General features: G+C 34.3%; 1 protein-coding gene across 5 annotated transcripts in view; it reads right to left on the bottom strand.

The window, feature by feature from the left end:
• LOC102676779 (MOB kinase activator-like 2) overlaps positions 1 to 12843 on the bottom strand; it is a 61335-nt gene that overhangs the window by 26560 nt on the left and 21932 nt on the right. Inside the window, exon 1 of one of the 5 annotated variants that reach the window (XM_031510541.1) lies at positions 1304 to 1442. The exons of the other annotated variants lie outside the window; for them this stretch is intronic. The gene's annotated coding sequence lies outside the window, so the exon portion shown is untranslated. Of the gene's footprint in view, positions 1 to 1303; positions 1443 to 12843 lie in introns of those variants that run through there. 5 annotated transcript variants of the gene reach the window in all.

Raw genomic sequence — 12843 nt, 5'->3', positions numbered from 1 at the left:
AAAAAAAAAAAAAAAAATTACTCGATCGATATCACTATACTCTTCAAACTTTTCCGGGGACTTCAAATGTCCTGGGACGTCATTTAAACTCCAATTTCAACCAAATCCGCAATTAATCGGGAACTCGACCAACAACTTGTCCGTAGGAACCATTTAGAATGGTCAACTACGCCAATTCTTAATCTTCCGGATAGCCATCGCCAATTCCTAACCTATTCTACTCTTGACATCGATCTCAGTCACAAACTCGGTCGACGATTAATTATAAACAATATCTAAATGGTCTAATCTCGTTGGAACTTAACCTTCTATGAAGGTACAATGATATCGATATTGCATAATTTTTAATCGTTAATTTTATTTAAATTTTGAGAATTATATTAATTGATAGATAAATCGAATAATTCTCAATGTCGCGTTACTTAAAGTATTTATTTATAAAATTTGAATTTTCGTAACGTGTTTTAATATTTAAAAGTATAAAAAATTATCCTAATTAAATTTAACCTCACTCACAGTTTTCTTAAATATAACACTTTGCTTTGAATTCTTTATTCAATAAATTGTTATTACATCGATCGTTTTTTTAAACGATGAACACTCTTCATTTATTAATGTTTTTAATATCTAATGATGATCAAAAATGTTACTCGAGTAACCGAATGGATCCAGTCCATTTGGATTAGGTTCAAGGAAAAAACGCGGCGAACCAATTGAATGAACGTCCAGTGACTGACCGAGACCAAACTGAGTGAATGAACAGAGAAGGTTAAAGAGTGGGAGACATGATTCCTCCTTTCACGTTTGAAAATCAAATTGAAGAAAATATCAAAAATTAAGAAAAAAAAGATTATATATAAATTAACAATCCACGAATTAATAAAAGAATATTAAAAGTTTAAGTTGTTGAATTCGTGGTTGGAAAATTATGTTTAAAATAAAACGAAGTGAAAAATAAAAATGTAAAATTCATTTCCAAAGAAATTCAATAAATTACTCTGTTGCGTTCCTTTACAAAAACCTTTACAAATTCCTTAAATCAAATCTTTTCGAAGAGACAAAAGCCACAACCTATAGATATTTCTTATGAAAAAAAAAAAAATAAATTAACCAATTCCATTCAGACAATATTTCTTCATTCTCCGTAACCATCCCTCTTTAATTACTGCCATTTTTTCACCATGACATGGCAAAATTTCTATGAAATATATTCAATCATTCGAATATCAAAGTTATTTCAACTATTACGAATATAACAATGATAATAAATAATCAGGAAGAAGATAAACGAGAAATTTCGTACCGTGTACATTCACTGGTGTTCCATTCGATAACCGACTCGTACGTAAACTCAAGAATTCAAATCAATCCGATACGATCGAGAGCTCGAACGCGACTGAACCGGCCAACTTCTTGCATTTCCCGATCCCTTCCCTCTACTGCGTCGCGCGACGATACTAGGCGCCATGGCGAGGGGTGGGGGAAACCGTCCAACCGTGCAAGCCTCGTCACCCGGAAACGACGGACAAAGAAGAAACGAGGAGGAAACGAAGGAAATAATGGTCTCCTTTTATGCGCGTCTTTAAACAATCGGTGATAGCGATTTGATCGCAACAAGATGGTTTTGATAGAAATGTTCGTTTCCCTTCTATCGATGAATCTTGTTGTCCTTGAATATTTATTTATTTGAATTTGATTTGAACTTCATTGAGGAAACCTAAGATGAATTAGAACGCTTAGAGTTATCTGCTTAAAATTTGATCTCGTTGGATCATTCGGGGTTATAATATCGTATATATAGGGTTATTTAAACTATTACATAGAATATCAAGTAAATTATTTATTGATTTACGTCGATATTTTTTTTTTTTCCTTTACGCAGCAAATTATTTCTGTTTATGCCATTATATTTACGCTTATTTTTTATACTTATAAATTTTGAATTTATTACATTGACACAAATTTATATATTAACGATTGACAATATTTTCTTAAAAATCTGTATTTGCATTAATTTCATTTTCCACGTCGTTTAAATAAATATTCCTGGACAATGTAATGTGTTCTATAAACAGAAACCTTGTTTTTCTAGAATTTCATTTTATGTCACGTATTTCACAATATATCCTTTTTACTTTTGCAATGTTTATTTTTAAATGAAATTCAAATACGAATGATCTCTACATGTTACAATTACAAAATTTAAATATTTGAAATCAATAATATTTTTTATTTCTAAAAAGTTTCCGAAAAGATTAATGCCAATGTTTCGCATAATTTGTCGAGAGGAAAAAATGATTTGTTTCGAAAGAAAAAGGAAAAAAATCACGATTATTGGAATATTTTCCAACACTTCGTCCTTCGAAGTTTCAAAGTCGTTTTTTTAAACGAAGCTACTTATTTTTGGAAAAGTGACGACAAGATGTTAATCATTTATAACAATGACCTTCAAACGACATCTGATATAAACATTTATTTTAAATCATCTTAACATCCTTCGTAAACGATACATCATTTTTTTTATAAATTTTACATAGCTTCAAATCACCACAAAAATTACTCTAAATATTTTTCTTCCAAGCGAAAATCTTTTCTTTCGAATTAGATAATTAAATCTTCCCTTAAATCATAAAAAAAAAAAATCTTCAATTTAACCAAAAAAGAAAAAAAAAAAAATAATAAAATAATCTCTTAAGAAAACAAGAGATATATAACGATGAAATTCTATTCACTTGGAATGCAACAAATGGATTAATTGACCAATCAAAAATACTTAAAGACGGTCAGTGTTTATAAATAAACATACATAAAAAATAAAAATAACAATCGTAGAAGAAACCAGTAACTGTAAGAGCTCTTGGAGGTCACGGCTCACATGATGCGGAAATACTGACAAATATGGATCCTAAGTGCTTACATCCTATAGACATCCCACGGCGTGTGGGCGTGAACTTGATAAGATAAAATCGAGGGATTAGGTAAGGATTGAATCTAAACAAAATCTGGGTCGCGTTTGGATCAAGTTATAAAATGAGGTCTGGGTTAGATCTGGGTTAGCATGGATGTGCGAGTTCGATAAGGGTGCGACGTGTGTGCTTATGTAAGGGTTTGTCTCGATTAGACGCGGGAGTGAAAGGGCGCGGAAGATATTGCGATATTGCGGGGTGAAAGAATCCGGGGAAGGGTGACAAGGAAGGAGGAGGACGATGATGGAATGATGGCGAAGATGCACGCCCCTTTTTATTCCTTTTCAATCCCACCAACGAGAAGGATTCCTCTTTGGGGAGGAAATTTTCATTGCAGAGGTGCAATCGGCAGTTGGATGATAGATTGGGGGGACAAGGATAAATTTATGGCTGATATTTCAGCATTTGTGCCCTTTGTGGCGTTAGGATCGTTTCTTGTTGATAACACTTTTGATATACACACGTGTTTCGAAACGTGGAGGAAAGCAGATTCGATTTTAATTTTATTTATATTTATGTCCTAAGTTTCTAGTTATTACTCTCGTCATTGCAAATAAAACAAACGTTTAAATATTGGGTAATTGGAGACAGTAGAAGAGGTTAACTAAAAATAAAATAAAAATTTGAAGTAATGAAAACAATTTGACAACAAAATGAAGATGGATCAGCTTTTATTTGATTATTTTTTTATGTATGTATATGAACAGAGCTAAATTCTTCTTTTTCAAAATATTTCTGCAATAATAATTTATTTCTGCAATAAGAAATGAATAATAACATAATGAATTATGTTCGATCGAAATTACGAAAATATGGAATTAGATATTATATTATTTGTTCTGGACTAGTTTTAGACAATTAGACTAGCTCCACAGATACGTTCTTCTTTTAAAATTCTGTCAAACGAGAGTTGATATTAAGGGATGAAGAAGAATACGAAAGCGTTAGGATGGATTAAGAATGAGGAATAAATATGTACGATACGTGACAAAGACGCATAGAATGCATTATTGCAGCGGAACAGCAAACGCCTGCGAAGCAACGAGGTATAATGGGTAAATACGAAAATGGAGAATGCAACAGAAACTTGGATATTCGAAGCGTCAACCGAAACTGATTGAAACTCTTTTGACTATACGACGCTCTTTCATTATTTCTTTCTTCTCGTGTAATTTCTCGTGTTTCCCTGATTTTTCGTATCTGATTTATTACTCCAATATTCATTCGAATATAATTTTAGGTTAAGTTAGATTATTTCCTTCTTCTTATTTTTTGATATCCGATTAATGAATTGTATTAATTCGAATTTTTCTTTTTATTAAAGAAAATGTCAATCAAATTGACATAATTGAAATTGTCATGAAATTTAATCGTTAGATTTTTAAATAAGAAGAATTTGACTTGTTTCAACTGATTAACGGATCTCGAAATTTCGAACGAGTTTAAAATATAATCCTAACCTCAAAATGATGAAATGTTTGTTACACAGGTTTTCTCGAACCTCTAGGGAAATCGCAAATTCCACGATGGTCTACTTTTCTTCGAGAATGAGAATATTTCCACGTCTCAAAACAGACACAGAAACGACGTTTAGATCTATTTGCATTTGTACCGGCGAAACTTAAGGAATAAACGTCGCAACGACTACGAACGACATGGAAACGACAAAATAATGGCGGCCCTTCGATGTCGAGCATAATAATCAGCACGGTTGAGCGGATCCTCTGCCACCAATTTGCATGTATTCTCGGAGCTGACATCCTCGCTATTGTATGTAATTTGCGCGAAGAAAGCAAAGCATTTTATCGATAATTAAATCCAAGAGGACGTACGGACGATTCTTTTCTTAGATCCCTGAATAACTGCCCCTCGACCTCGTGTGTATATATATATATATAGAGTGATTAAGCTTTCCAAAGAATTGGAATTTTATTTCGATTGAATTATGAAGTAAAATAGAAATAATATTATTAATATAAGTTACGTATTTATTAAATTATAATATGTATGTAATTTACCGTTTATATCTCACATTTTCCAAATGTCACATATTTACTTACAAAAGATTACGGTAAAAAGAAAAATGGAATCACGTTGTGAGAAAATTATACTTGACGCGAATTAAATCTCGAATTAAAATAGCATTGATGGACATTCCTCTATAGATAAATATGTACGTATTCTTCATGTACAGTTACGATGTGAAAGATGGGTAAAATTAAAAACAATTTATGATTCGTATCGTACATATACATTAAGAAAAAAAAAAAAGACCGCAGATAAGTAACAATACGAAACATGCGAAGAAATATGCTTATCGATTGCACAGGGCTTGAATTTATCGCGAGTAAACGTAACAATACCCTTTCACGTTATGAAAATCGTAATGGCGACGGTTTATTGGGTAACTCTCGGAACGAATGTAAGGCGAATTTACACAGTTAGCTTTGAGCAAATAACTGTCGATTCGACGAAATCGAAAGTAAAGCGAGCAATTTAAATCATTTTATGAAAATGAATAGAATAAAATTTGAACGAAAAATTAAATAGAAATAAATTGGTATAGTTTATATACTTTTGTTCGAATTTATTAAAATTAAATATAACATAAACGCGCACAAAAAGGGAAAATTCTTTTAAAGAAGAATATTTAAATAATAGAAAAAACTTTTGAATACAAAATTAATAATTTATTAAACTAGATTAGAAAGATTGAGGAAAAAAATTGCGAAGAGAAAGAGCATCGATCAATCAGCAATTAAATTGCAATGCTTTTCCAAGTACTCGTCATAATAATTACTTTCATAGAGATGATCCGTAGAGTTTAAACTAATCGAGACTTTCAAAAAAATTTCTACTTTTCCTTGTTTTCTAATCTATTGAAATAATAATTTATATTTTATATCTTATTCTATGCGCAATTCTAAAACATATACAGTACTAAATATATAGGCCAAATATAACAGTTGATGCCGCCACTCGATCGTTCAATTTACGACTTCACTGTACCTATATCTAATAACGCGTCTATTTGAACAGCAGTCTTCACGCGAACGCACTGTGATCGGTTTTATTACGAAGCGTGCATCTATAGCGAATACACATACACCGTATAATGCTTAAGAACATTAATCGTACCTCAATCGTTCGTCAACAATTACCTGCCACAAATGATAACCGTCATTTCAATCCAACTACTACTTACGAACCAATTTCTAAATAATCATTTCATCTCGTAGATCGAATATCTCTATTCTATTCGATCGAAAGGCGAGAAAATCCGCATGATTCGTAAGGTCGAATCGCGTTCACACTCGACGTGGTCCGCAGAGCGAAGAGAAAATTGAGAAACACGGGTATATATACCCAGTGCGGGTCGTGAACGCGGGGTGGGGATTCGGTGCGGAAAGGAGAAGTGGGGGTAGAGGGTCGGAGTGGGGAGGGCGGCAATGCGGCGGTAGTTGCGCCGCGTGTCGGATCAGCTGTGAGCTGGCAACCCGAGTCAGCTGACTGGTCGCGGCCCCTCCGCTGCGACAATCGATATCCCGCTTTGCTCCCGCTGTTATGACCGTGGCTGCGTGTTCCTTCCTTGCTCAGATATACACCCCAACCCTCTTGACGCTTATGAATCTTGCGAATCGACTTATCACCGCCCACTCGTAGAGGTTAACAAGAGAAGTTGAACGCGTGTGAATTCGAAGGAAATGCGACGAAGAAATTCCGGTTATAAAGAGTACCTTTATGTGGATACAAAAGAACGAATATATCCAGATTGGTGACTGTTAAGGTGTTGAGTTATTGAGGAACAAATATGGTGAAATAATGCGTAAGTTCTAGTAAATATACTTGGAAAATTGTTGGAAAAAATGAATGAAGAAATCGCAACGTATTTTTCTTGATGAATTATTAAAATTTAAATATGTACTTTAGACGAAGCACGATGATACGTAGAAGTGTAGAATTCGATATGTACTTATGTAAAAACTCAAAACAACTCTAATACTCGTAGATCATAATTTCTAAGTGAATTTGATCTTAAGAAAGCAACTAATTGAATTACGATATTGTTACACCTAATTCGAGTATTATATTTAATAAATTCAACGTATATATTTGATACATATCAAAAATTAAGGAGAAAAAAATCGAATTCATTTGCTGAAAACAACCATACGCAACAAGATTGCGTCACAAAGCTTGGAATACAGCATCCCCATTCTAATAACATTTCCTTTCCGCTTTGATCATCGTTTATAACATCAACAGAGGAATTCGAAAGTTTGAAAGCAAGGCGGACCTCGCTTTTGCCCGACCCTCGCTCTTCTGGAATTGCAGCCAAGGGCGGAAAGTAGACCGTGACCTTGACTCGTCCTCGTCTTTCCGGCTTACACACTCCGGGCCACGCGGGCTTAAGACCTGGTAACGATGCATTTTGCGCCCAGAGAAGAAAACGTCGAGGAAGAGAAAGCTTTTCGAGTGTCGTTTCGTCTCGAGAGTACACTCGTTATTCGTCGATCGAGTAAAAAGAACGAATACGAAAAGAGTTCCATTCAACGGGTTAATATCGTTAACGAGTCGTTCTCCCCAATTATTTCTCGTTAACGAACACTGCGTTTATTCTCTCATCCGTGTTTGCGAAAAATACATCGATTAATAGTATTAACTTTCGAAAATTTTACTCTCGAAGAAAATCGACTATCTCGTCGCCTCGAGTGTGATGGAAAACGTTCGATCGTGATTTTCACTGAAGGTGAAAATATAACCGGTTTTCTATTCGTATCTGGGACGAGAAATACAGTTGAAAATGGGTAATTTCGATCGTTAGAAAGGAGAAAAGTAATAGTGGTGTTAATAGTTCCACAAGTGTTTTTTTCTTCTCTGTCTAAAAAAGAAACTTTCGTTTATCGAGTTAAGAATAATTATTGGTTCGCATGTAAAAATATAATTATATATAATTGTATGTAATTAAATATAATATAATTATTGACAAAGATTCTCGGTAGAGGTTGATGTAACGTCACATTTGCATAGGATATTTCATTAGGTAAATGCCCAACTCTCGTTACACAACATACAAGTAATTTTTTATCGGTTAACACTTTACTCCGAGCAAGATCAATATCGCTATCTTCGATTTATCGTTAAATAAACGAGCTATACACACGGGACACCATATGGCGAGCCATCGTCCTCCTATTTCAGAAACTTTGCGAGCCATTTCAATTACCTGGGCTAGTTACTTCGTTTACATGCAATCACTTCCTCCTTAAACTTGAGCACCGAGGAAGATCCTCGTTTAACGACGTCGCGAAGTCGAACCGATAATAAAATTTCTTAAAAGCTGTTCAATCATCGATCAAATTTGTAAATCGTAAACGAGATTTACCTTGCGTCTCTTAAATTTCTTCTTTTTATCTATCCGTTCTTTTTTCTTCTCCTTTCAATATCGATACGTCTCCAGATTGATTAAAATGAGTCGACTTCCATTAAAAGTTCCACCAAACTTAAACGTTTCAAAAACAATCAGTGGGTAAACTGTTTAATTTGTGTCATTACACTCAAGAGTTTGCTCAAAGTTAATTAAAAAAACTTCTTCTTAAAAGAATCTCAATAACACAAGCACGAACCATAATACATAAAAGAAAAAAAAAAAAAAAAGAGAAGGTTAACAAATATCACATGAATTAAATTACACGTGAATTTTTTTCATTCACGATCGAATATAATCCGTTCATAATCATTTATTTCGATTTAATCGAATGGACCCGCTATTACACCCAACTGGAAATTTACAACATCGGGAGGAAAATAACTGCACACGGTTCGATTCGGGACGTCACAACAATTCGCCGTGATTAAAATATATTCACACCGTCGAATAAATTACCTTTCATTTGCTTGGTAGGTAATCAAGGCTCCCCGAGCCGGGCATTAAATCACCCCTGCCGCACGAATAACGACTCTCCTCCTCCTCCTTTTCGCAACACCGGCCAGCAACCGAATAAAAACACGGTGGTACGATGACCGTCGGGAGTACACGGAAGTCGAAGGGCGAAAACAAGAGGAGCTTTTAACTGCGTGATTATCCGGACGATCGGCCGCTTCCTGATTGAGCGTGGCATGCACCACCACGGAGAACACGGATTGGCGCCAGCAGCCTCCGCCAGGATTACGACGAGCAAGGATGCCGATCGATGGGAGGAAATGGCGCCCGAAAGGCGGCCGTGCAACGTTGCCCAGTCGCTCCTTCCACGCGTCAACTTTTCCTAACGTTTGTTTACTCGACCACCTCTCTCCTCTTCCTTTAGTCCAACGGATCCCCGCGCGACCATTAGCTGTCCCTACGCTACGGTCGTGAAACCGAATATGCGCGCGTGAGTGTGCGCACTCGACACTCGCCGTGGAAATGTACGCGGTTGTGTAAAATGATGGAACGGTAGAGGAATATTCGTTTCTTTTATTCCGTTCGATTTGACGTGAACGCGCCATTTCAAAGATGTATATTATAAGGTACAATTGTGGTTATTTTGGATCTCGTTGCATTTTTTGCTTTGCTTCGATTTTTATCACTTTGAAGACGAAATGTTGAAAAGGAATTAATACAGTTTAATGTGAGCAATGCAATTATATGGTCAAAAAAAAACTATTGTGCTAAAAAAGGCATAGAAATGTTTGAGTTATAATAGTGTCTATTTGTAAAAGAACTAGAATTCGATTTAAATTTATGAACATACGTTGAGCTTGATCTCGTTACTACCATGCTATGCCATTTTTAGGCATAAAATTATATACTCTTTTCTATGCATACATACACATACATACACCCGGCTGTTCATATCGTGTTGAATTTATGTGTTCCAGTTATGAAATCAAGTGTCTGCTGTTACGCATCGTGTTCCGTTTAGATAACTTTGCAGACAGAGATTTTTGGCGAAAATTCGCTTGGGTAAATGTGGTTACGTATGTACATGTAAATGTTCAAGAATAATATCTATTTTTAATATTCTTTTATACATTTTTCATACACTTTTCGTTACTTCGAAAATTCATTTTCCTATTAAATTAACATCTGACTTTTAGATTTCTCTGTGTTTACCTTTGAAAAATTTCTTCGAGGTCTTTCAATGATTTTATTATTTAAATGGTAGCAAAAGTAAATTAGAATAGAATTACTTTTCCAAAAATACGTTAACTGATAGACTTTTAGATTTCTTTGTGTCCACTTTGGGAAAATTACTTCGAAATCTTTCGACGATTTTGTTTAAATGTTATCTTAATAAATTAGAGTTACTTTTTTCCAAAAATACGTTAACATTCGTTTATATGTACACAATGTTTACGCATATTCGTTCGAGATTGACTTAAACAACAATGTGCATAGAACATAAAGCATACCTATGGGGAATGATGTCCAATGATATGATTCCGTAAACATAATAGAAGCGTATATACGATACATATGTACTTACGTACAATGCAGAGAGTGGATATGTGTGAGCTAGAATTCCGTAGAGGGTGAGTTGTTTATACAGAGAGAAGGATGCGTCGATGGGGATTGAGAAGGGAACGAGTTCTTGGGAAAATTGCAAGGTTCGAGCAAGATGGAGGAGGGGAGGGGGGGGGGATTAGGGATTCGTAAGATGGGGCAAAATAGGGGGGGGGGGGAGGGAGAAGGGGAAGAGGTGTTGGGAAAATGGGAAGGGGGGGGAGAGGGGGGCGGGGGGGGGGGTGGGGAAGGGGAGGGGTTCGTTGGCAAAGTGCGAGGTTCGGGGGGGGGGGGGGGGGGGGGAATAAGGAATCGTAAGAATGGAGAAAATAAGAGGAGGAGGGATGATGTTGTGGAACGAAGAAGAAAGAGAAGAGAGTTGAAAAGAGAGGGAGAAAAGTAAACAGAGGGAGAAGGAAAGCAGAGCGGTGAAATGGGTCATGTGCACGATTTCTGTGCAGAAACTAGAGAGACGGTACGCGTGTAATGTACTCACACTATAAGAAAAGTTGACCGTTGAGTTTCGAATTCTCTTCATTATTTTTCGCGATACGAAATTAAATAAAGTTATTAAAAAATAATTCAGAAACGATTCAATTTCAGAATAATTGATCATCTTTATCGAGGAAATTCTATAAGTTTTTTCACGTCAAATATAAATATATTTATTTTCACGTCTCGCACACGTTTTCACTCTGAAATTTCCATTTGAAATTTTCCGGTATTAAATGGAAACCTGTTATATGTCATCATGATTATTTATTAAAATTATGAAAATTTTTTTCTGTTCATCTTAAATTCTCTATATTGCAAGGGATATGTCACGAGCAAATATTAATATTGATAATACGATCTATACGGTTTAACGTTGGAAAAATCATTGAAAATCAATTCGATATCGTTATCTTTTATATTGTTTAATACGATTAGAAATTTTTAATAACCGTTAAAGAGAGATCGTACCGTATCGTGCACGGAAAAAAAGGAAGAAAATATCGTGCAACGTTAAAAATCAATTGATCGTTCGTGTGGTGAGAGACGTCCGTACTTTATCTCTCTTTTTCTCCATTTACTTTTTTTTACCACGTCTACCGAATATTTATAGAAAAACCGTAATTCCACGTTTAGAAAAATATAGCCTCAAATAAAAGAGACCATTGAAGCAAACAATTCTTAACTTATATTAGGTATATCTACGTAAAAATAAAATTCTAAAACGAAGAGTATTATTATTTAAAGTAAAAAAAAAAAAGTTATATATATATTTTTTTAAAGCTTTGACATTTATATTCAGAAAAATTTTTATTTGTTTATTTTTTTATTTGTCTCTTTCCATCTTTCAAGATTTTTAGAACTTTTTACATTTCAATTAACATAACTTGATTAAAATTACAAGTTATAAATTTTACTGTATATTTTTCGTTTAATAAAAAAAAAATCGTAGAGAACGATAGATTTTGAATTTTATCAATCAGATTTATCGAAACGAAGATCTAATAAATATTAAAAATAAAAAAAGAAGAAAATTTTAATTACAAATTTTATTTGCACGTATTTTAATATCGCCGTATTTATGCATATCATTTAAAGCGATTATGATTTGCACGCACGCAAGAGGGTGTGCTCGATTGATCGATATCCACATGAAATATCAACAAGATCGCTAATGCTTTCACTAAGTTTTATCGATGTTTATAATCTTCACGTAGTTCTTTCCATTTAAACGCATCCTCAATTTCACGCATATCCTAATTGAAGAACGCATGAAGAGGATAGATTAGATAATGATACAGGTTCAGAATAAATGATATCAACGATATCAACACGATACGTACAAATAGCAGTTAACTCTCACAATTCACGATATTTAATTTTCAATTTTTTTTTTTTAACAACTCTTTCAATAATAGATGTACAATGTTAATAAATTTCAATATGATATTTTTGCGTGAAATTAAATGAAATTTTAATCTCGTTTCTTCGTCGTGGTAGATAAAATTTATATTTAAAAAAGATTCTTTTTTTTTTTCTCACACGACAATGTCACGTCGTAATTCAAGTCTTGCATAACGAGATTTTTATAACGCGACCTTCTTTTGAAACTAATGTTATACCTGTAATATGCTTGTTTAGAAAAATGGCGCCATCTATTATTCCCCGATTATTTAACGATTAATCTCTTAATAGTAATCAAAGAAAGATTCCGTCGAAAAAGTGGAAAGATATACATCCTAACGAGTATAAGATCAACAGGAATGGAAATAATTTAAAATAGACGAAAGATAAAAAAAAAAAAGTTCGAACTCGAGATTCACCACGAATTTATCAAATAACAGACAGATAATAACTTTAAATCCGTTCGTCCCTATTCACGACGAAATTTCCCTTCCC

Source organism: Apis dorsata, unplaced genomic scaffold, assembly GCF_000469605.1.
Source record: "Apis dorsata unplaced genomic scaffold, Apis dorsata 1.3 scaffold_236, whole genome shotgun sequence".
Lineage (NCBI taxonomy): Eukaryota > Metazoa > Arthropoda > Insecta > Hymenoptera > Apidae > Apis > Apis dorsata.
Note: the sequence above shows the minus strand (reverse complement) of the source record. Positions and strands in the feature narration are given on the sequence as shown.